The sequence below is a fragment of the Pongo abelii genome, chromosome 18 (genome assembly GCF_028885655.2).
Source record: "Pongo abelii isolate AG06213 chromosome 18, NHGRI_mPonAbe1-v2.0_pri, whole genome shotgun sequence".
In the NCBI taxonomy this organism is placed as follows: Eukaryota; Metazoa; Chordata; class Mammalia; order Primates; family Hominidae; genus Pongo; species Pongo abelii.
In genome coordinates, this window is record NC_072003.2 from 60751338 (window position 1) to 60777192 (window position 25855).

General features: G+C 35.6%; 1 long non-coding RNA gene across 2 annotated transcripts in view; it reads right to left on the reverse strand.

Moving 5' to 3' along the window:
* The window catches only part of LOC134760445 (uncharacterized), a 54184-nt gene that overhangs the window by 13156 nt on the left and 15173 nt on the right, over window positions 1–25855 (reverse strand). Inside the window, exons 3-6 of one of the 2 annotated variants that reach the window (XR_010137881.1) lie at window positions 19741–19974; window positions 15147–15231; window positions 13178–13236; window positions 11989–12005 (exon numbers count right to left, since the gene is read on the reverse strand). This is a non-coding gene — a long non-coding RNA (uncharacterized LOC134760445). The remainder of the gene's footprint in view (window positions 1–11988; window positions 12006–13177; window positions 13237–15146; window positions 15232–19740; window positions 19975–25855) is intronic. The other variant, XR_010137882.1, reaches the window with a different exon arrangement.

A 25855-nucleotide genomic window follows, 5' to 3' on the forward strand; every position in this document is an offset into this window, starting at 1 on the left:
ACTACCCCCTTAGCACTGCACATGCACACACACACACACACACACACACACACACACACTCATGTGGTATGGAGGTGAGGTCTTTCGTTCAGGGTAATAACATAAAAGATGGAGCCACTGAAGTTTGAAAGGGAAGGTTATTTCATTACTATTAATTTATTTGGCTACTTAATTTTATCCATTTTGGACTTGCAGGTGGCAGTGCTATTGATTTTGTCAACGTGGCTATGGCTATTTTGCACCAAAATTATTGATAGTCTTCATTTCAACTTGTATTTTGGTGTGATTCTCTTTGCCCAGCATGGGTGAAGCATGCACTATTTAAGTCTTATCTGTGGTGCTAAATGCGTGACATTCGTGATCTCATTTAATTATGGCAATTAATCCCCACAATGGGCATGCTGGTGCAAAATGGTAATACTCTTATTACCATTTTGATGATGAGTATAGATGGGGCCCAAATATACTGAACACTCTGCTCAAGATTCAGTATTTAGTAACTATTGGAAAGGGGATTGAAACTTGGGCTTGTTTGTGCTTGTAATTACTGCCCTCTATTCATGTAACTTTTCTTGATTATTTTCTCTAATCATTCTCTTTTTATAGCTGCTTTATTTCCTTACACTCATCTGTCTTAACTGTGTATTATCATATGAGTCCCTACACCTAAGAATTCAGTCAGACTATTTGTTTACTAATACGCAACCCGTATGAGATGATGTATCTAAAACAGAGATTACTGTGAGTAGTAAATCCTTGTATTTACTTGCAAGAATGACATAAAGGAGATATATAGAGCTAAAATGTTTTGCGATGACATAGGAGTGATTGATCTTCACTTGTTATGGGGCAATTGGGGAAAGCTTTTCAAAGCAGGTGGCATTGGAAATGAGGCTTGAAGAATAGATAATGGTAATAGCAACAACAATTTGTAATGCTCAGGAAGGTGGAAAAGGCGGGTAGATGAAATAGAGGGAGGTTGTATTTAAAAGGGTATTCCAGTGTCCTTCTAAATCAATAAACACACACAAATATTCTCGCAATGCTGAATTTCCTAATATGTTTGTCACTTAACTTCAGGTCTTTGCAAGTTAGTTTTTAAAAAGTTAAATGCTGAACATCGGAAAGCTGTCAGGAGTGAGGAAGAGAAACAGTGACATCTCTCCTGACCCGGCCTAAACTAGAACACACAGATGGGAAAGAAGACATGCCGATTGTTGGCTTGGATACTGTGCAATGAACCGGAGAGGATGATCCGGTGCGACAGCCTGGAATGTGTCAGAGGGGATTAGGGACAGAGGTCAAAGGTGGCCGCAGAGCGCCTCACCAGCTGACAGTTCTGGAATGAAGGTCTCCAGCAGACAGCCCCATGAGATGCCCAAGAGGCAGTGGGCTCTTCAAGCTAGCCAGTGACTGCCACAGCAGATGGGGAGGCCCTGGCCGCGGATTCCCAAATGTGCTTAGTGTGTTTGCCTAAAGGCATGAGCACATTGGTATCAGAGGCTTTTTTTTTTAGGGGGTTTTTAGGGGGAGATATCAGCTGATCTAAATCAGCTAGACCTATTTACGCTTCCAAACGGTGAAGCAAGACTCCTCCCAGGTAAACCTAATGTCTTTTTGTTGCATTTTTAAAAGTTGTTGATAGTTTCAAATGCTGATCATCTCACCTTATGCAACCTAAGCTGCATATGGGGGAAAAAAAAAAAAAAACTTTGTGGAGGAGGAGATGAAATTTTTGGCACATTCTGGGGGTGGCAAATGGTGAGTACTTAGATTTGAATGCCATCACAGCAACCTGTCTATATTTGGCTACTCTTCAACAATTTATCTTCATCAACTTTGTGCTTGCGCTGAGGTGGAAACACTTCTTTCTCTCCAGTATCCGTAGACACTGTGATTCTCTCCTCCTCACTCAATTCTCCAGAATTTAGGAAAATATTCCTTTCCATGTTAATGATTATGCTTGGTGTATTTCTTTTTAATTTTACGGAGGGGTGAGTGGGTTCCAACCTAAGGAAAGTAGAGTAAAGCAACCACCACAACAAAACAGAAGTAGAGAGAAATATGCCTCCTCACACAGGCTGCCTTAACCCTGAACAGACTGTGTGGTGCTTCAACCTCATATAGATTCTAAATTACTGGTGCCTGCACAGACAAAATGTCAGGGTCTACCCTAGCTTTCCAATTCAGTTTAGTTATAGGTGCAGCCATTTCTGAAGACTTTTATGTGTGTTTTCTTAGAATGTATAATTTTTGTTCATTTTGCTGCTTTTTAACAAGGAAAGAAGAAAAGCAAAGACTCAATGCAGCAATTCACTATTAGATGCCAATTAATTATTAAGCATTTTGTAAGTGTTATCTAACTCGTTTGACTGCAGTCTTTGGCATTAAAACAGAGATTAGTTAAGTAGAATGTTTCACGTGATTGATTAATAATGAAATATAGAATATGAGTTGACAAAGGGCTTCTCTTTATATATACATAACAAAATTATTGCAAGTTTTGTAAATGTAGGAAGTGTATACAAATGCATTCACACATATGCATGCCTTTCTCATATACACATGACTTTACAAAGTTATATAGGACGTATGTGTATCCTTAGATTTCTTCATCCATCTGGGCTTCACATTCATTATGTATAAAAGAATTAGGGATTCTGTAACTCAATCCAAGATCCCTTCATGAACTAATGGCCTAAAATTAAAAGTCCCAAACTCTCAAGGCATGAAATTTTGGCTTATTGTGATGTACAGCTAGAGTCTTAAAAACAGCATGATAATTACAACAATAGCTTTTGTGAGAAGTGAAAAAAGAGGCAGGGAATGGAAATGGGGCACCAACCTATATGAGCACTTACCTTTGATCAAAGTACCAGATGCTTGCATCATCATATTTTTTTTCTAATCCTCACAACATCTCATTGTAAACATATTTCTTACACACCAGGATATGGAAACAAAGGGGGTTTAGGTTAATGACCACACACAGAGTTTATAGGTAACTGGGATTCAAATTCACATAAACAGCTGTCCTGCGTTTATTGACCCTTGCTATTTTCCGAGTGATTGGAAAAGTCCTTGAGATATGACGATAATGAGAATTAGCCTCTGCTGTCAAGAATTGCAATACTTAGCAGAGCTGAAAAGCAATCACGTTAACAGTATCTGTTTAAACCTTTGTTATCGGACCTCAGCAGGGAAAATTCAAGGGAAATTCCTTTGAATTGAATGTATAATTATTTTTAGGAAAAATGTATATGAGTAGGTAATGGGTTTGAGGGGGAAAAAAAACATTTGGAAAAAAGGAATTCCAAAGAACAGAAAATACAGCTTCATGCCTGGGCTGTGGAATAAATATTTCCATGAATTCTCTAGCCCTGTGGAGATGGCTACAGAGTTTTCTCACTTTGCTTGGCATCTCTTCTTTCTCATTCTGCCAAACTCTAGCATAGTAATTAAGCCCACAGAGCCCTTCAGTGTGTTACATACGCACCCCTTCACATAGAGCTAGACAGCGTTGTATGCCAGGGAGCCAGTGGTTCATAACTCGAGGAAACATGTCCATTGTAACGCCTTGTGCTGGGCACAGGCAAGAGTCTCCATTCACTTTTACATTTGCTGGCACAATATAAGCCCTGGAGTATAATGGATTATGTTACATATATCAAATTATGAAATGCACAATTCTTTTTAAATTTCTCTAAAGGGTGCCCTCTTATTTTTTATGCATTCTAGGGCTACGCTAGATATAAATTTATCATTTGAAATTCAAATGGTTATAGTTATAAAGCTGCTGACTCGTAAAAACAGGAAATCTAGCATATATCAGAATCTGAAAGCAATGCATGATTTGCTGAACTTTTATGATAATTTCAATAAATTATTGAATTAGCTCTGTAGTTTTACAAATATGCTTAAAAATGTTCAAATGTTTACAGCAAAGAATAACACTTTTTTTGGTCTTTTGCCCTACTTGGAAAACAAATTTCAGCTGACAAGCAAGTTTGAGACCTGCAGCCACTCATCAAAGAACAATAAAATTTGATTATTTACATTTCTGCAAGGTCCACTGGAAAACTAACTTAAACAGTTATTACCAATCTGGCTCTTACAGCTTTTCCATATTCAAAATGTCTATTGACCAGCATTTTTTTTCATGAGAAATCTTTAGAATTTAATCTAAAATTTATGCAAAATGGTTCAGATTGATATAATTTTACAGGATTTCACTCTGACCATTAGAAATTGGAATTGGAAAGAGACCCAGGATTCCAATGAGAACTGAAATAGAAATGCATGTCAAAGACTATTTAGTATTTTGCTGACATCTGCACCATCTATTGATTCTATTTATGTAAATATGAACCAATTGTATCACCATACAAAATTCCATTGAGTTTGTACCCCCTCATCTAGATGTGTAAGCAGTTTGCTAGGTTTCATTATCATTTTTAAGTGTAGATGACTCAGGGTCTCAGATTAAATAACTCCCTCCTTCACAGTTATTTTTTATTGTCCAGGTTTTAATAGAAACAATGAGCTAATTCTGTATATCAGGATTGGGAACCACAAATTTTTACTTCGTCTATGGGTTTGAATTTACTGGTTAACTGTTAGTATCTACATCATTGAGCAGATATCTCTTCCTGCATCTCTTATTGATGCATTTGTTTTTTCACTGATATGAATATCACAAGACAAACCCCTACAAACTACCTCCTTTGTGCAAGAAACTTTTTTTTTTTTTTTTTAAGACGGAGTCTCACTCTGTTGCCCAGTCTGGAGTGCAGTGACCAAATCTTGGCTCACTGCAATCTCTGCCTCCCGAGTTCAAGCAATTCTCCTGTGCCAGCCTCCTGAGTAGCTGGGATTACAGGTGCCTGCCACCATGCCTGGGTAATTTTTGTATTTTTAGTAGCGATGGGGTTTCACCGTATTGATCAGGCTGGTCTCAAACTCCTGATCTCAGGTGATCCACCCGCCTCGGCCTCCCAAAGTGCTGGGATTACAGGCGTGAGTCACCATGCTCATGCAATAAATTATTCTAAGAGGGAGAAGTACTTTGAGACCCTCCTCTACCACTTAGACCCATTCGTATTTGTCATCCATAAAGTGTGAGTATCCTTCTAATCCAATTTTTACCCATTTAGGTGCATCTAATAATAATATGTAAGTGAACAATGTAGAAATATTTATCTAAATTAAGTGGAAAATTATATCAGCTGGACAAATAATGCCATAGTTAAGGGTAAGGATTATTTAAGGTATTATTTAACAAAATGGGATAATAAATTTATTTAAATAAGTTCAGAAGTTGTCGACATAGCCCCTGACACAAATGGCTGAAATTGATAGGCTTTTACATTTGTTTTCTAACTTAATCCTGCCAACAATTTGTTAGGTAGGCAAAAAATTATTATTTATCTACATTATTCACTTGAAAACATCTGGGTCCGGGAACTTTCCCAAACTCACATTTAGCAAATAAAAGCAGAGGATGCCCATTTAAATTTGAATTTAAGATAAACAATTAATAATAATTTAGCGTATGTGTGTTCCATACCATATTGATATTTTGTTATGACTGAAACAAACAAACAAAAATATCCAATATTTAACTGGGATTCCTATATTTCACGTGGTGGCCCTATACATAGTTAAATTAGAGTTATAAAATTCATAATCATGTTTTTATTTCAATCCCAGCATACTTTCTGTCATGCCACATTGGCTTAAAATTGTGATCTTAAGTCCTACCCACTCCCAGCCTCAAGGTTATATCAATGTCTGTGATTTGGATAATTAGCAAAGCAGAAACCATTGGTATGATTGTCTAACCAATATTGTCTTTATCCAGTGCAGAATTAAAGATTCAGCGTGGTGACATCTTTTCAAAATGGTCTCCCTAAGACATGCTCAGATTACATTTTTCATCTCTAGTTATCCTGCCTGTGTATTGAAAAATGGCCTCTTTTCAAAATGGTCTCTCCAAGACATGACCAGACTACATTTTTTTATCTCTAATTATCCTGCCTGTGTATGCTCTATGTACATTGCCAAACTAATATATTTGATTGGCTTAGCATGCAATGTGAGTAAAAGAGTTGGAATCTAGGGGAAAACCCACAATTACCTTGAACCCATCATTATTTCTTGTATTTATTTATTATTTTTAATTTTATTTTATGTACTTATTTATTATAATACAGTTTACTGACATTTTAGGAGATTCCAGTTACACCTAAAATAAAATATTACATCCTGAGCTACATGAAAAAAGCTCCTTTTGTAATGGCATGTCATATTAATCGTAATTTTACCACCATGTTTTATTTGAAGAAAAAAAAAAGAGTTCATTTTCAGTAAAACATTCAAAAGTACTGTTCATAGAACATGACTTTGATTACATAATAAAGGCTTCTTCTTCATTTTTAATAAAAGTTCCTCACCTTTTCCTATATCACTTGCTTTAATGTAAAGATTGAAACCATTGTATCCTTAAAACATAAGCCGTATTTGTTCAGTGATTATGATTATGGCTGTGGAGTCAGAATACTTGCCGTTTGTGTCCCTCTGACTTCTCATTGTGTGCCTTTGGCAAGCTATTTAGCTTCTCTAAGTGTTAGATGTTTCATATATAAAACAGCCATAGAGACAACACTTAGTACAGATTGTCTCTTACAGTCTTTGCAACAACCCTAAGGGCAAAGTGTCTGGTACGTAGTGAACAGTTACAACTGTGATTATTACTACCTGTGCCTTTATAGAGCAAGGTTCTGTTTCTGTACTTTCTGGAACTTCTTTGTTAAATTCACTCATGAACATTTAATTTATTTACTTATATCATTTCTTCTTCTTTCATGCCTTCCTTCCTTTTTTCCTTCCTTCCTTTTCTCTCTTTCTCTCTCCTTCTTTCATTGTTCTTTTCTTTCTCTCTCTTTCTTTCTTTTTCTTTCCTTTCTCTTTCTCTTTGTTCTTTCTTTCTTTCCTTTCTCTTTCTTCTCTCTTCTTTCTTTCTCTTTCTTTCTTCTTTCTTTCTCTCTTTCTTTCTTTCTTTCTTCTTTCTTTCTTTCCTTTCTCTTTGTTCTCTCTTCTTTCTTTCTTTTTCTTTCTCTCTTTGTTCTCTCAATTTTTTTCTCTTTCTTTCTTCCTCTCTTTCTCTTTCATCTATCCATCCTTTAACTTTATTAGAATATTTTCTTTCTTGTTTCATTCCTTTTTTATTAAATTCTCCATTCTGACTTTACCTTTTCTGATTATAAATACTACTAATAATAGCCGGTGAATATAGTGAACAGGGTTCTATGTTTGGAATCAGGAGAAAAACAGACAAATATTTTGCAGGCTCTAAATTTACTACTGATTACCTATTATTATGGGACACTTTTCTAAGTCCTCATCCTATTTTGCAAACTGAGAAACTATACATGTTATCTTGAAGAGTTGATGTGAGGACTGAAGATAAAGTATTCTGGACATAGTGAGTGCTCAATAAATGCTATGATTTAGTACTTAATGAGAAGAGGATTCACTTTAAAAGGCAGCCTTAGAATCACAGCACTTCCACTAATTTTTCTCAACCCTCTCCACCAATAGCAGTCACGCACCCTCAAACTTTGTTAGGTACATATTAAATAAGCTAATGTATCATAAGTACCCAATACATAAAAGGAACTCAAAAATGCCTGTTCCACTCCTATGCCTTCATTTCAATCCCAGATATTTTCTAAATCTGTATCTAGCCTGATTTGCATGGGATTACTTCTCCCTCAAAGGGTTCATATGTCTAAAAATCAGGAGAAATGGCTCACATTTAGAGTGTATCAGCAGTGGATTGTGTTTTTAGTAAGCAGAGGCAAACCACAGAATCTGGGTACAATAGAAGACTAAGGTGTGGTGGTGACAACAATCACTCCTGCCGTGGCATTCAGAGAAGAAAGCATTTGTCAGGATCAAAATGCTAATCAGAGCTTGCTGGGAAAGTTAGTTGTTCCCAGCTGCAGCCAAAGCAACAGATTGCTTGAAACAGCTGCATCATACTCTTAACTGGATTGTCTGTGCAAGAGTGATCAGAAAATGTCAGAAATAAAACCAAGGAAGTAGGTGTTACATAAACACGCAAATTACCACAATTAGTCCTAGAGAGCCTTAAATTCCCAGAAAACATTGAGGTATAATGGAAGGAATTAGGAAGGAGCCAGACTGAACAGAGTTCACATCTTAGTAACAGTTTTGCCTCTATAAGTCTCAGTAAATTCTTCTGTAAATCTTAATCTTCATATCTATAAGAAACATTTATAAGGATAAAGTAAGCTAATGCATGTGTATTAAAAATTTATTGGCCGGGTTCAGTGACTCACGTCTGTAATCCCAGCACTTTGGGAGGCCAAGGTGGGCAGATCACGATGTCAGGAGATTGAGATGATCCTGGCCAAAATGATGAAACCCCATCTCTACTAAAAATACAAAAATTAGCTGGGCATGGTGGTGTGCGCCTATAATCTCAGTTATTAGGAAGGTTGAGGCAGTAGAATCACTTGAACCAGGGAGTCAGAGGTTGCAGTGAGCTGAGGTCATGCCACTGCACTCCAGCCTGGTGACAGAGCAAGACTCTGTCTCAAAAAAAAAAAAAAAAAAGAAATTATTGATGTATAATAAGTTGTTCCAGTATTAGCAGCTTAAAACTATAAACGTTTATTGTCTTACATAGTTTTTGAGGTTCAGAAGTCTAGGGGTGGCTTAGCTAGTTTCTTCTAGCTTAGACTCTCTCATGAGGTTACAGTTAAGCAGTTACCCAAAGCTAGAGACTGGGGCTAGATGATCTGCTCCCAAGCCCAGCCACATGACTGTTGGCAAGAAACTTTCCTTGCTGACTCTTAGAAGGAGGCCCCAGTTTCCCATTATGTTTTTCCATAAAGCTACTGACAACAGGGCAGCTGGAGTCAGCCACAGTGAACCATGCAAGAGAAAAAGGAGGACCCAGAGAGTGAGAAAGAATGGAGGCATAGAGTAAACTAGACAGAAGCAAAAGTCTTTATATAATCCAGTCTCAAAAATCACTTCTGCCATATTTTTTTTCAGCTTTTATTTTAAGTGCCAGGGTACACGTGCAGGATGTGCAGGTTTGTTACATAGGTAAATGTGTTCCATGGTGGTTTGCTGCACAGATCAACCCATCACCAAGCTATTAAGCCCAGCATCCATTAGCTATTCTTCCAGATGCCCTCCCTCTCCTTCTCCCCAGCAACAAGCCCCAGTGTGTTTTGTTCTCTGGCATGTGTCCATGTGTTCTCATTGTTCAGCTTACACTTATTAGTGAGAACATTCTATTCATCACAAGTGTCACTAAGTCCAGGCCCCACTTGAGGGCAGGAGAAATATAAGACCATGAGCGTCGTAGAGATGGAAATTATTGGTCTAATTTAGAGACTGTCAACCATGATACAAGGTGCCTTAATATATAAGATATTTCAATAAATGTCAATTGAAATCTAAAAGCAGTTTGCAAAAGATTCTTACAGCTTTAATATAGAAAATAGCTACAGTTATTTTAACTTTTTTGAGTTTATGTAAGTTTTCTACAGAAAGTTTTAGATTTATAGTAGGTGACTTTTGAATATTACTTTTGTTCATCTTTTTGCCCTTAAATCTCAATGTTCCTTGATCCTGAAATATTTTTGCAACACATTTCTTTGAATATTCAGTAATTCATCTAACAGCCTTAATGAATCCACTCATTCTCTACATCCAAAAAAAAACCATTATTTTTATCTTAAATGATGATAAGAACACAAAATCAGTGTTATTCTAATGCACAAGTTTAAGGATGAAAAGAATGAGGATTGTCACAACAATAATGATTTTGACATTTAATGCTTGTTTCTATTTACACAGAAATCCTGAGTGTCCCAGGATGCTGAGGCTGAAGGGCTGGATAACATCTAATATGCTTGCTTCTTTATAACCATGGTGTTCTTTATTTCAAGAAATGGCAGCACCATTTTTTCTTTACTTTTTTTTAACAGATATGGGGTATCACCATGTTGTTGTTGTTGTTGTTTTTTTTACTTTTTTTTTTAATAGGGATGGGGTATCACCATATTGCTTAGACTGGTCTTGAACTACTGGACTCAGGCAATCCTCCTGCCTCAGCCTCCCAAAGTGCTGAGATTATAGGCATCAGCCACCATGCCTGGCTTGGCACCACTATTTTTTAAAAAATTATTTTTAAATTATTTTTAAAATTTTTGAGGGTATATGACATGTTACAGGCATGATACTGGCATGCAGTGTGAAATAAGCTCATCACAGAGAATGAAGTATCTATCCCCTGAAGATTTATCCTTTGAGTTCAAACAATCCAATTACATTCTTAAAATTATTTTAAAATATACAATTGACTATTGACTATAGTCACCCTATGGTAGGTCTTATTCATTCTTTCTATTTTTTTTTTTTTTTTTTTTTGTACCCAAGGCAACACCATTTTTATGTGTCACTCAAACCAGTGTGTGGAGCTACCTAGGACTACTCTTTCATTTTTTTCCTGGCATCCAATCAATTAGCAAATTCTGTTGACTTTATGTTGCATATGTTACTTAAACCCATTACTTTCTCTTTTCTTCTTCTGTGCTACTTCAGCAAGAAAGAAATCATAATAGTATAAACTATATGGAAAATTCTCTAATGATTCCCTTTTCCTCTAACTCAATCTTTAGCCTCCATAAAGCTGCCAATTAGACCATTCTGAGACACTAGATAAAATCTTTTGTATGATATGAAAAATATTCCAAATCTCATCCTAGACTATCTCTCTAGCTTCATGTTTTATGATTCTAAATTGAACACACACACACACACAAACACACACACCCTCACACTCTTGCCTATTTATGCAACAGCAAAAGGAAACTGGTTTTAATCTTCTAAATTCACCTTGCTACCTTATGCCCTAATTTGTTTGCATATGTTGTTTACCTTGGGTAGAATGTCATTTATTCTTTTTCTCTTTGGTAAACTTGTATTCTTGTTCAAAACCCCATTTTGATATTACTATTAAGCATTTTAAAAGTGCCTTCCCAAGCCTGAAAGAGTAAGCAACTCTTTTCTCATTGCTAATTACATACCTTGTAAATGTTATATTACTGTTCTTCTAAGCCCATTCAATGGTAATATATCAGCTCGAAGCCACCTTTCACACCAAAAAATGAGCATCTACGGGTCAATAGTGTATTTAGTCGGACTTGAATATTTGAATGTAATAGATGGTTACACATATTGTAAGTGTTAGGTTGAACCACAGGAAATTTTTGTCTTTGAAAGTAATAAAAATGGTCAAATATTTGCAATTTTTTATAGTTTTACATAGTATTTGATGAACTTTCCTTTCATAGTACACTGGAGTGTAATCCAGAGACAAGAAGAAACATAATTTGAGGAAGAGTTAGGAGGTGTCTATTACATTTTATGTGTTATCTTGTGAAAGATAAAATTAACGTATTTTAAGTGAAATTAGAGAGTGAATTATTAAGGTAAATAAGCATAGGTTACCTAGAGATATATTTTGGCAAATGAAATAAATTGTTTAAAAATATTTTTGAAATAATATATGTTTAAAATGTATTAGGTATATTACATATAATAAATATTTAAAATAAATATAAAAACTTAAATATAATATGTATATGATACATATATATAGCGAATACCTCAAATAAAATTGACAAAATACCTAAAAATATGGTGTGCATGGTATGTGTATATTTATGTGTGTGTGTGTGTGTTTGTGTGTCTGTATAAGTGCGTAGGTCTGTGTGTCTTGCATTCACTAAGAGGTTGAGTGGCCACATGCCACTCAACTCTTCCATATAAGAGAATATACTACATTTTTATAATAAAGGGTAAAGATCAGTATAAGGTATAATTTTCATTCTCTAAAAAAGTTTGAAACACCTGAAGATGACAAAATTTTTTTAGAGGACTTACTTTGTTTCAAACATCATCTGGGGAGAGAAATGAAAAAAGACAATTAAACTCACCTCAGTGGATGCCTGTTACAAGTTCCAAGAATTTTCATGATAATCTTAAAAGACGCTTCCTTACAGTGTTCATTTTATGAACTTTAAATGTCAGTTTTTTTTATGATATCCATGTTGAAAACCACAAATGATTCATGTATGCTCCAATGTACGCTGATGACTTGTCTACAGAGAACTAGTCAATACCGATATTATCTATATCCATATATATAGATATAGCTATACCAACCTACAACTATATGTGTAACTAAATGTATATATTAATATAATTTCAGTCTTAGCTTTATCTTTGTCATTCATGCATCAGCAGGCATACAGTCTGGTAAACCAAACTACTGGAAAGTAGCCCAGTCCTGTCATATGGATGGGAAAGTGTATTTTGCAGGGAGGGTGGCCTTAAGAACTATTTCCTCTTATGCCATCAAGCCATTTGGCTGCCCATCCATCCATAAACTACTTTGCAAACACTATCCCTCCCTGTCTCCCTTCCTGAGGAGACTCTCATGCTGCTCAAAATCTTCCCAAAGACCTCCATTCCCCCTCCCCTGCAGGAATGCTCAGATCGGGCCAGGTACTCAGATCAATTTGCCTTTGCTTAAACCTCCAGGGGAGATGTCAGACAGTGAGTCACTTTCCCGATGCCTGAGATTTTCCAAAATGTGTGACACGGATTCAATATTTCTGAAAATGAAGCATGTTTTGGTCATAGTTGGTAGTAAATTTAAGCTGTTCGTTTCTTGTCAAGAGGTACCCTTGGGTTCCTTCAAGCTCAAGAATCATTTTGAAGTGATGGATCATGCTTTGTCTATTCAATAAACTTTAAGTTTCTAATATGTTTATTGAATGATATTAGAAGCTGTGGGCAATGCAAATATAAGTAAGATGTGCCCCATGACCTTAAGAGGCCCATAAGCTCCTATGGGTAAAATAGGTTATTTACTGGTACAATAAGGCTTACTAACATATTAACCTACTGCATAGTAGACAGTCAATAACCATTGAGTCAGTTAATGAAATACAACAACAGAACTGTCAACATACTGCTGTGTAAATAGAGGAAGGGTGACTAATTTTAATGTTGTGGGACACAAAATACCCCTCTCTTGCAGTTCTCAAAATGTTGAAATCCTACTTACCTTCAAGGCTCACGGTAACCATAAATATTAGAATGAAAAATCCAAACAGTAGGCTTTGCCTGATCAAAACAGTGAAATGGAAAAGGCTATGATATATTTGGGAAATGATGAGCAGATTGTGGGATTAAGGGTATGTCTGTGGGGAGAGACATCAGGCCGTTAGGCCAAATATAGAATCACAAGAGTGCAGCACCAAGAAGAGCGATTCTAGAAATGAAAAGAAATGAAATAAAGTCCAGTTTCTTCACTCTATTCAGGATGGTATAAATGTCATCCCAAGAAAATGTGTCATCATGGTCATTTTTTTCACCTTCCTTTAGTGACCTGCTTTAGTAATTAGGTAGTTATTTTCTTTAAAATTCTGATGCCTCACTGAAAAAATAGAATTCTTTTCTGCATTTGAATTCTATCCCATGTAGATTTCTTTCTTTTTACTTTCTCTCTTTCTTTCTTCTCTCTTTCTTTCGCTTTTTCTCTCTCTCTTTCTCTTTCTTCTCTCTTTCTTTCTCTCTTTCTCTCTCTCTCTCTTTCTTTCTTTCTCTCTCTCTCTTTCTTTTTCTCTCTTTCTTTCTTCTTTGGTTTTAGACAGAATCTCACTCTGTCCCCCAGGCTGGATTGCAGTGGCACAGTCTTGGCTCACTGCAACCTCTACCTCCGGAGTTCAAGTGATTCTCCTGCCTCAGCCTCCCGAGTAGCTGGGATTACATGCGTGTGCCACCATGCCCAGCTAATTTTTTGTATTTTTAGTAGAGTCGGGGTTTCGCCATGTTGGTCAGGCTAGTCTCGAACTCCTGACCTCAAGTTATACGCCTACCTCGACCTCTCAAAGTGTTGGGATTACAGGCATGACCCATTGCACCCGGCCTCATGTAGGTTTGTTTCAATTTTACAATGGCTATGTTTAATAAGAATAATACTAAACAAAAAAACCTCTGGACTAGCATTCGTGAGACATGGATCTGGTTGAAGATTCACCACCTAATATTTTTGGAGCAGTCACTTCTGCTTTCTGACAGTCTTAAATAGAAATTGGTTTACTGGTACACAAAGGCTCTTCTGGATATAATGTTCCATTCATCTATGATCATTTGACTCATTTATATATTTTTATAAGGAGACAGCCAACAGTTCCTTAATTCCTTTTCCTGATTGTGTTTCTCACCATCCTTGATGGCTGCCTGTCTCTGGGCCTTATATCTGTCACAAAGTTTGAGGCATTATCATGGTGATCTTATATAGTCAATACTCTTCTAGGAAAGAAAGTATCAGAACTGAAATCTGTGTTCAACTAGCCATACCGATCCATCTTTAGCTTCCCTGAAATATAGTCAATTCCAACATCTTTCTAGTTACATTTGGATGGACCAATGGATTTGTCATTTCCCTTTAAGATTGTACACTTCTTGGGGAAGGATGGCTTGTTTAGCCAAATTAAGCAGTGTCCAGATCAACCCCGTCCATGCATAAAATCAACATTTAGCGATTTGGATGAGTGGGCCTTTGTATTATGTAGATGAAAATTAGATCTATAGACTATTAATCCTCAATATATTTATGTTTTATCCTTAGTAAGACTTTCTTGGGTCTCCTTGCTGTCTCATTTATGTAAATAGTCAAGCATAGGGTATTTTTGCTATTGTAAATACTTAGATGTGTCTTGGGGTTTATGTATTCAGCTTAGTTACCTCATAGTTGTGCATATAAACTAATGCACATGAAGTGTTCAGTAGCTCAGAGAGTTGAAGTAACGTACTTAACATGAGCAGAGTACTTCTGTAAAATCAGGTAGAATTAAAAATTTACAAGGAAAGAGTCTTAGATAATTTAGTCCAATTTCTCACTTCATGTTGTTATCCCTGTAGAATTGTTTACTTGACATTTTGATTTGAACCTCAACATTTAACTTTCTCTTGTGAATAGGCTTCAATATTAATGTAGCTGGGCTTGGACTGTTGAACCCAGATCTTACCTGAGGCAGGTATGTGACAGCAGGAACCATGTAGATATAATTTTGTATGGAACATATAAGGCAGAAGCCAAGTATGGGCAATTCACTGCAAGGAGATGAAGGAGATGTTAATAAGGTTACTTCTAATGTTCATGTCATTTCTGATTCTTTAACAATTGCCACATTTTATGTTTCACAGTTTCCAAAAGCAACATTGGCTAGCGGGTTTAGAAAAATCATTATGCACTGCCATTTATTAGAAGTATAAATGGCGCTAAATGTTGCTTAAGCACTTTCTTCATCTGGAAAATAAAGGTATTATTAGTACATTCTTCAGAGAGAAAGTGTGAAGATTAAATAAGCTAATCAATCTAAAATTTACAGTGGCTCTGGGAAGTACAATAACACACTCAATTTTACCTGTTGTATTATGCCATTTCAAATTATTTACTGAACACTCAATCTGTGTCAAACAATTTGCTAGTCACTGAGGGTTCAACATAAAACAAAAGATACAAGACCCCTGCAATTACAGAGATCATATTACAGTGGATAAAGGCAAACAATAAACAAAAAAAGTGAGAAATCAAAATTAATGGTAATGGTAAACTCTATAAAAAGAAATTGAAATGATAGAATATAAGCAAGCGGTCATTCAAGGTCTTCCAGGAGAAATTAAACTTAATTTGAAATTTGATTGAACAGAAGTAAGTCCTGTGATGTTAAAGGGGAAGAAGATTTCCAGTGATGAAAATATATAGGCCAAAACTTCCAAAGGAAGGCCATCCTTGCAGCATTCAAAGACCAGAATGAAGCCACGGTGACTTGAAAGTAGTAAAGGGGAAGAGGCAGTGAGAGCGAGATGTGGAATGATAGAATATGATGTTATGACTCATATATATGAAGTTTGGAGACCATAGTAATGAACCTGGATTTTACTCGAACATAAAGAGAAACTGTAGGGGAAGATACCATGGTCAGATTTAAATGTCTTCCTTCCTTCCTTCCTTCTATCCTTCCTTCCTTCCTTCCTTCCTTGCCTCCCTCCCTCCCTTTCTTTCTTTCTTTCTTTCCTCTTCCTTTCTTCCTTTCTTCCTTTTCTTCTTTCTTTTTTTCTTGTCTCACTTTGCCATCCAGGCTAGAGTACAGTAGGATGATCATGGCTCACTGCAGCTTCCAATTCTTGGCCTCAAGTGATCCTCCCACCTTGCCTTTGATTTAAGTTTCAAAATGACGACAACGGCTTCTGAGTTACGTAGAAATTATACAAAGGCAAATGTAGAAGAAGAGAGATGACCAATCTAGCAAATGTGGGTAATGAAGATGGGTTGAACTAGGTAGAATGTTAGCCATGGAAATGAAAATGATTACGGCAGAACAGCGTTGTTCAATGGAACTTTGTGATGATGGAAATGTTCTGTATCTGAGCGCTGGAAATATAATGAGCATGACTGTGAAACTCACTCTTATAAATTTTGTTTAATTTTAATTAATTTAAATTTAAATATCCACACATGACTACTGATTTTCCAATTGAACCATGTAGCTCTAGAAAGTGACAGGTTGGAGTCAAACTGACACACCTTCAGAAGTCCATGTTCTTAACCACAGCCACGTAGCACATTACTTAAAAGGTGCAAAAGAATAATTTTTGAGTTGCTCCTTTTATAACTCTTCCCAGGCTTCCTCTTCCACTTCAGATACAGAGCGGGTGATCAGCAACACCGAGAGAGTGCAAATCATGCCACCCACCACTTTCCCACTGTGGGTGCTTCTGCGGAGCCCAGGTTGCCTTGCAATTCCCCTCTTGTTCATAGCATGTGGTATAAAGTGAGAAGGAGAAATACATTTGCTTTCTGGGAAAACTTAGCGATCCTGATAACGTGTTTAGTACCAAAGACCTGCTTTAAATTGTGAAGAGGTTGTATTTAAAACTGTCTCTTTCCAGTTGATTGTTAATTTATGGCATCATTATAAGTGACAACAAATAGCTTCTCTGGATGGCAGAAATGCAATTAGATTGTCACAGACTGTCAGCAGTTGTATTTGGGTGTGATTTTTAACGCACTCTTTATGTAAGCCTCTACTGCTAATAGTAATAATAGAAACACAACTTGTTCTTTTAAGGAAGGGGGAATAATGAGCATATTCTATTATATTCAGAGTGGGAGTTGCGGCAAAGAAGGTGCTGTAAATATTGGAGTTCTCAAGATTCTCCTTGCTTAGTGCCTGCATTTACTAAGAACACAATAAATATTTTAAGTGAAAAAATAAATGAATAACAAAATAAGCGCCCTTAAAAAATAAAACTCCAGAATGAGTATATTCAAAGTCTGCTCATTACCTCAAGTAATCTCACTAGTTGATGCATACTTATTTCAATATTTCTCTCAAAAGATGTTTGAGACTGCTTCTGAAAAATTTCAGTCTCTTCTAGGTGATAGTTAAGGGCAGACACAGTTGATGGCCCAAGGTAAGTTCTTAGGGGCTCTGGAAATTTACATTAATGCTGAATGACTATTGAACATCCATGGTGTGCAAACCTCACCCCTTTATAGGTGAACAAATTGCACATGTTAGGGATCTGTGCAGCTGTCTTTTGAGTCTATGACCTTTTAAAATAAACACCCTCTCTAATGAAGAGTAGTTAACTTCATAATCTTTGGAAAGAGCAAAAAACCATCTGCATATGGGTGAATAATGTGACTGTTGATCAATTCGGGGGATGCTTTTGTTTTGCTGAAAAATGCAGTATGATAATATACATATAAAACAAGCCCATAAACTAGAATGAAAAGAGACTTTCCAATGTTCTCTGAAACTAGTCAGTGCCATTGCATTAAGCGAACATTGTTTTGAGGGAACCAGTATAAAAGCAAAAAACAAAAACAAACAAACAAAAAACCCATCTTTAACTTTGTTTTCTAAAGACCAATCACAATGAGAAAACTGAAATATCCAGGGGTCTCTTGGCAGAAACCAACAATATCTGGGAGTTCTTCTTTTGAAGAGAGGCATACTGAAGAAAGCACAAATCTAACCAGCTGTTCTTATCCTAGCAGTGTTCAGGAAATGTGAAGCTCACCAGGCCAGGAGAATAGCTTTTGGCAATACTAGTTGGCGGCCAGCAGTAGCCTTCTTATTTATTTATTTTACAGATTCTTCGGTGTTCCTTCAAATAATCTTAGACATAAGATGAAAAGGAGGATGACAAATACTTAAGTTAGTTTCACTGCATTTCGAGCCAACATTTTTCTCCAGGAAAAGGAAAAACTATGATACAAACATCACTGTCTGAGCTTGGCCCATGTTCACATAATTTATTCCCTGAATACCTGCTGAGTAACTCTGATGTCTCAGGTCCTGAGCCAGATTTTGGCATGTCATCAGTATATAATAGAAATGTGGTCCCTGCCTGCATGTAGATTTTAGTAGATACATTGTTTGGAAGGAGAGATACTATCTCATTTTAAGTACAGTGCTCAGGAAAGTACCAGACTCATACTGCACTAAAAGCTTTTATTGCTCATAAATAGTTCAGCCTTTGTTTTCAGTCACTCAGAACTCATATACTGAATTCTACCCATGCTGCTAGCAGCAGTCAGATAACACTGATTACCAAAAACACATTGTTCTCTAATGAACAAGACTCATGTCCAACTCTTGTATTTCTGCATACTTTCTTTCTTACTTTCCTGAGCTCTAAATGTAGCTATCCAGTAGGAAGTGGAACATAAAGAAGTATTTGATTTTTGTTCTTCAAGTATCTTCTTCCCTCAGTCCTTACTTAATAAATGCTATCACCACTTACTGAATTACTCAAGTCATAATACCTGATAATTACTCTTATTTCTTCCTTTCTTCACCTCCCCACATCCTATTCCTAAACCATATTTTGAAATAATCTGTTCTTCTCCTCTTTCTTTCTCTTTCTCTCTTTCTTTTCTTTCTCTCTTTCTCTCTTTCTTTTCTTTCTCTCTTTCTCTCTTTCTTTCTTTCTCTTTCTCTCTTTCTTTCTTTCTCGTTCTTTCTTTCTTTCTCTCTTTCTTTCTTTCTTGAGACGGAGTCTCACTCTGTTGCCCAGGTTGGAGTGCAATGGTGCGATCTCAGCTCAATGCAAACTCTGCCTCCCGGATTCAAGAGATACTCCTGCTTCAGCCTCCTGAGTAGCTGGGATTACAGGTGCAAGCACCGCATCCAGCTAATTTTTGTATTTTTAGTAGAGTTAGGGTTTCACCATGTTGGCCAGGTTGGTTTCGAACTCCTGACCTCAGGTGATCCGCCTGCCTCAGCCTCCCAAAGTGCTAGGATTACAGGCATGACCCACCATGCCCGGCCTTCTTCTCCACTTTCATTGCTACTATTCCAGTCCACACGACCCCTGTCACCAATCTGAACCCCTATAATAGTCACCTTATTGATCTTTCCCTCCTACCCTTGCCTTTCCATAAACCATTCAACACATAGCAGATAGAAGGATATTAATAAAATCAATTTTTCTGAAAATAATGTTTAATCACCTTCTCTTGAATTTTTATTTAAAATTCAAACTCTAAGCCATGACTAAAATGACTGTCTATCATCTGATCATCAAATACACAAACTGCTTTCTCACCTCAGTTAATTCGTGGGTGGCCTGATGGTAACATTCTTCCCAGGAGCTTCTCATTTGGTTGCCTGGTTTCTTTACAACATTCAGATCTTCTCAGGACAGCTTTAATTGACAACTCGATCAAAAATGTAAAGTCTCTCTTACTACTCTATTGCATCACCTGGTTTATTTCTTTCTTTGCAATTCTCACTCTTGAAAATTATTTTCTTTATTTGCATACTTCTTGGAACATAAATTCTATAGGGAAAAGGACATAATATATTTTGATTTTGTTGTTTTCCCAGAACATAGAAGATAGGTAGGCACATAATAGATGCACAGTAAATATTTATTGAAAGAATAAATGGAGAGACCTTTAACCATGAAGACCATGTTAGAGCCACTCTTTGACCTACCATTGAGATATGGCATTATTATTCAGGGACCTTTTCATGTCTCTTCCCAGTGGAATTCCACAAGGAGGCAGTCCTTACTTCAGAAATAGACCTATTACTGCTGTTGAGCATTCAGAGACTCAACACACATTCTAAATATAGTCCTTGTATTCAGTGATTTCACAATAGCTCTCCAGAGAATGTTTACAGACTTTCACTGAAACGAGTCACCTCACAAATTAATTTGCTAGTTTTAAATCTTTAATAATGCAAATTGATTGGATACTGTAAACATATACAGTTGAGTGTTCGGGTTCCCACTGTTTTTTCTGCACACTGAGACAGTATGAAAAAAAAAAAAAGGCTTTGCAAATAGACGCAACTTCAGTAAAGAACATGGGTGAGCCATCATTTCCAAGCTGAAAACTCTCTCTTGAGACTGGCCCGTGTAGCTGTCTAAAAGGAATTTCACTTCTACTTTAAAAATGTAAAATTTCTTGCATACATTTTTATTTCCCAGAAAGACATAAAGTGACATGGTATTTTGGCAACCTAAGAATATTTTTGAATAATCAGACCTGAATGCTGATCAGTTTGAGAAGACATGTGGTACAGCCAAGTTGTTTAGTGTCAGCTACTGTAAAGTGTAAAACTCATCCAGGGAATATGGAATCACTTTCTCACTGTTCTCTTTGGGTGAAATATATGCATTGCTTCCTAGTTCACAACACCCAATGGAAAGCAAACTGAGGACAAAGGCAGAAGGGTAGATGCTTTTTCTTGGTATTCAAATGGCAGAACATATTTTTTACAAAGATAAATCTCACCTTTGCACAACATTATGCATGTCTAGAAGAGTTTTCTATTGCACCTTCTCATTAAATCCTCATACCAAATAGCACCTTGCACTGTATCAGGAGAAAGTGTCATTATTTCCCTTTTAGTTAAATTCAAGTGGAGATAGAGATAATGGCAAATGTCTCATAAATTTGATGAAACAATAAAAGGTAAAAAGGGGCTACAAGTGGGACATTTTTAATTTAGTTTTAATCCTTAATCAAGATGCTAATAGACACTTAGTAAAGAAGTAAAGATTCAGGTTATGTACATTAAAAAATGATGAATTCAAGAATATGATCATCCTACTTCATAGAGAAGGAAATAAGCTCAGAGAAATGTAGATAGTTTTGTAACAAGCATAAATGTGTCATTAGACATACTAAGTTTCACAAACTTTCCTGAGACAGAAGCAACCATAATTTATAAATAAGAAGATTGATAAAGAAAATTTAAGAATTAGATAAGTGTGTGTCAAGCTATTGAAGTCAATAAGTACAAAATAACATATAGTTTACTATTTTTAGAATCGTTTTCAAATATTTTCTTTCTCCCCCATTTAAAAAAGAAGCATCACCTTTCCCCTTCCTTCATTTCCAATCTTTAATTTTTCAAGTCCTAACAAAATAATCATAGACAACCACTGATATTTAGTGATATTTGTTTCTGACAGGCTAGTTTTTATTGAAGATCTAAACATATCTTTTTTAATTCCATGGCGATTCTAGATTGTCTTTGAACTTAACATTTTGGGATTTTATTTTGGCCTTCCACAGAGCTGTATGGTTTTACTAAGACAAAATATTTGCTAAATCAGGCAGCGATCTACATTATTAATAACTATGAAATATTATAAATATCTAAAGAGTAATACTATAAGCAACCAAAAAACTACATCAGATTTTTATATATTAAAGATAAATTACTTTTATCAAATATTATGAAACTGGGCTTAGAGTGTTGCTTTCATTTGCTATAGATGACAATTAAAATTAGATATTAAGAAAGAAGGATTTCCTAGAAGAAAACTGAAAACATCAGAAAATGTTTGATTTCTCGAACTTCAAATTTCACTTTTGAAATAGAAGCAGGTTTTTTCCATTAAATTGTTTTTTCCACACAAGCAAATTTATATGTACGCTGTCTAATATGGTAGCCACTAGCGACATGTGGCTATTGAGCACTTGAATTGTAGCTAGCTCAATTTGAGATGTGTTATAAAGGTAAAATACACAACAGTATTCAAAGACTTAGTACAAAGGTTTCATTAATATTTTTTGATGTTAACTACATGCTGAAATAACAGAAATGTTAGTGCATTAAGTTAAAATATTATTAAAATTAATTTAATCTGCTACTTTTTTATACAGAGGCACTAAGAAATTTAGAAATTTGTGTCACTTATATGAGCAATGCTTGTTTAAACATGTAGAAATGTTCTTGAAAATTATAAAGCTGTAACTACATGTATTTATTATATGCTGAAACCCTCCTCACTTGACAAATGTTGAAAGTTAGTCTTTGCTTTTACAGAAACTTATTCTGCAATGTCTGCAAATTACCGTTTGTATGCCATTTATTTCAATAATTGTGGAGAAAAATGCTGATAATAAGGAGCCCTTTTTGTTTCATAGGATTCTAGTGAATATAAAGATAATGAGGGAAAATCTCCTAAATTTAATAAATAATTATGTTAAATGAAAATAATGCAGAGGTAGGTAAGGGATAGGGACATTAAACTTGAAGATATTTTGGGGCACATCAACATATTTTTATTTCATAATTCTGTAAGATATTTCATATAGGGAAAGGCTCACAAGATAAAATTATATAAAAAAAGAAATTATAAAGCCACATATATGCTATGGTCTGTGAGAGAAAAGAGAAGGGAAATTTACTTTATTCTTTAGAAAAATAGTTATTTTGATGTAATTAGTATTGACAGATTCATGGATTATGAGTGATTTCTATTTTCCCTTTTTGTTTTATATTTTTAAATAAAGGTATATTTATTTTTTGATATCATCTGTAATGAAAATATATTAACTTTGTCCTAAAGTACCTTAATAATTTTCTGCAAAGCTTTTTATACTAGTCAGCAGCCAACAAGATAACTTGACATGAATTCATTCCAAAAACCCAGAGTCATCAAGGAAATAATGTTTCCCAGTGAACATGGCCAAGGGAAAACACTATTAAAATTTTCTTCATAATTACACACAGAATCCAGTCAGTACAGTGAAGACAACTTGTAGAAGCCTGAGGCTATGTCCACACAATCTGGTTTCCAGGTAATTTTTCAACTGTTTTCCCACTTTCAAATATATACATTTTACATGTAGATCCTGACTATTCACTCTTATGTTGGGAAAATGAAACTAAAATTTGTGAACTGGATTGCATTGCTTTAGGATAGTTCCCCCACATAGGGCAAACACAACCTTTCTAACTTAAAATGAAAAAAGTTGTCCAGTTAAATTTCAGCAAAGACAGACCACAGAAGGGTTAAGAATGTCTTTGCCACTCCCTAAGCAAAATAAATTGATCTTTGTAGTGCTTTTGGCAAAAAATATTTCAGATTACAAAAAAAATCGAAAGCAGAATAAAAAGAAATGTGGTGCTTTCTTTGGGAGACATAGAAAGGTATTTTTATCTAAATGGATAAAATATATTGTCAAATAGAAAATATATATTTCTCTGAGTGTTTATGCAAGAAAATTGAAAGAGTAAATGAGAAGTCAAAGTCATCGCAAATAAGAAGGAGACCATTCACTTGAAAAATGTTAATGGAGGTAAAATGTATGGAATATATCAAAAATTGGTCTGCAAATTGACAAGCAGAGCTGACAAAATACAGGCAGATGCCCGTTAAGGTGCCAAACATTGAAAATGCTAGAAAAAGTACCTATCAGGGAACCAAGATTATTTTCAATGGAGCTAAAATGAAAGCTTCTGAGTGGATTTACCATGCAAAAACATCTCTTAAATATTGTCACAGTGGGAAATTGTTCTATCAAAATAGACGGTGTTTGTTTTTTAATATTGCCTTTAGAACTCTCTAATGGCCTTGAGAATTTATGAGGTTAGATCTCTCTAGTCAGGGCTTAGAATTATTTTAGAGCACTCTTGCTAACTAGTTAACCTACCTCTATTTTTAGTCATTCATTAATGCAACAAATGTTTACAAAGCAACCACTCTGTCAGTTATTATGATGACTCTAAAAATATAGTGACAAACAAAACACAATTTTATCTTTTCTTACAGAGCTAGCAAGGAAAAAAACATATATAATAATGTAATAATTACTTATTTCATAATTACTGAAATGTTGACGTGAAGAAGTGCATAAAGCATGTGGTAAAATTTTGAGATTCAGGGAAAACTTCCTGAAGAAAGAGGCCTATGAATTGAGATTGGAGGTATAAATAGCAGTTAACTAAGCAAAGAAAACAACTGGGGTGATGGCTTGCTCTAGGGAGAGGAAATGTGAAGATGCTGAATCAGGAAGAAGTGAATGTGTTGTAGAGATATAAAGAAATGCAATATGAAAGCAAGAAGACAGAAAGAGAAGGGAGCTGCATGATGGTGAAGAGGCAGCCAGAGCTCAACCACAGTTGAGGAGTATATGTTTTATGCTATGTGCAAGGAAATCAGAATGATTAAACATGTTTGCAAAAGATAGAAATATGGAGGTTATCATATAATAATAACAATTATTGAGCACTAAGTAATTTTGCATATCTTATCTCATTTAATGAGTTGATGGCCCACTAAGCTGGAGAAAATAAGTTGTGGCTTATTTTACTTACTCTTACACAGTCCCAAATAATGTTCTGTATTTCCTAAGCATATTTCTTTTTTTTTTTTTAAGCATATTTCATTCTTTCTTCTTGGGTATTGTTTTTCTTTCTTTCTTTTGTTTGTTTTGAGATGGAGTTTCGTTCTTGTTGCCCAGGCTGGAGTGTAATGGCACTCACTTTATTCTACAATTTATTCTACAATTTATATATTCTTCAAAATTGTTTTGAGTTTATATGATGAGTTTCCCATTTAAACTCACAGGTAGTTGGGGTTTTTCTTTCGGAATGTGAATCTATTTTAAATACTTCTTAAAACATGGTTGTGTACAGATGAATATGATGCATGAAGCCACTTGACATGGCAGAAGGATAGCCTCTGATAATAATCTGGCCACAGAACCTTTCTAGTCTTGGTTTTCATTGAACCTGCTGAGTCTAGTTCCAGGAGCATCTTGAGAATAAATCCTATCTATTCTGCCAAAATGTGTCTCGGTGTTTGGAAACCTGCAAGCACGCATGGCTACCACCCTCATTTTTATGTTGGACCCATTTGAGGAGTAAAATTCATTGCTCCTCAAGGAATCTGCAAGAGCACTAACTCACTGTGGTTCCTCAGGCTCCTGGCACAACCCAGATTCTCATGAGTGATCACCTTAAATTATGTTGTGAAGGGACTTGTGATTAAATGAATGAGCACTGGAGTTTGACTACAGTAAATCAGCAAATAATCACAGGCATGGAAAAATATATGAGTGCAATTTCACAATACCTCATATATCTGCATTCGCCTTGGCAGGCTTTGATACTCCCTGCATTGAGCTAGAAGTCATCTTTTATACCTAAGTCATGGGGACAGGAATATTCAACTTTGTTTACTCTTGTAACCACTTATACCATAGTTCCCACAACTTCTCGCTTCAGATAATTCTGATGTACCTTGAGAGCCCTTCATATATAACTTTTATAAGGTTCTGTTCTATGAAAGATTGCCTAAATTTTTAATATTAAGGTCGTATTTTTCAGATACTATTTTTTAAACATGAAAATTTTTTGATATGGACGTATTTCTTTTAGAAAAAAATCATTTATTCATTTGACAAGCTAAT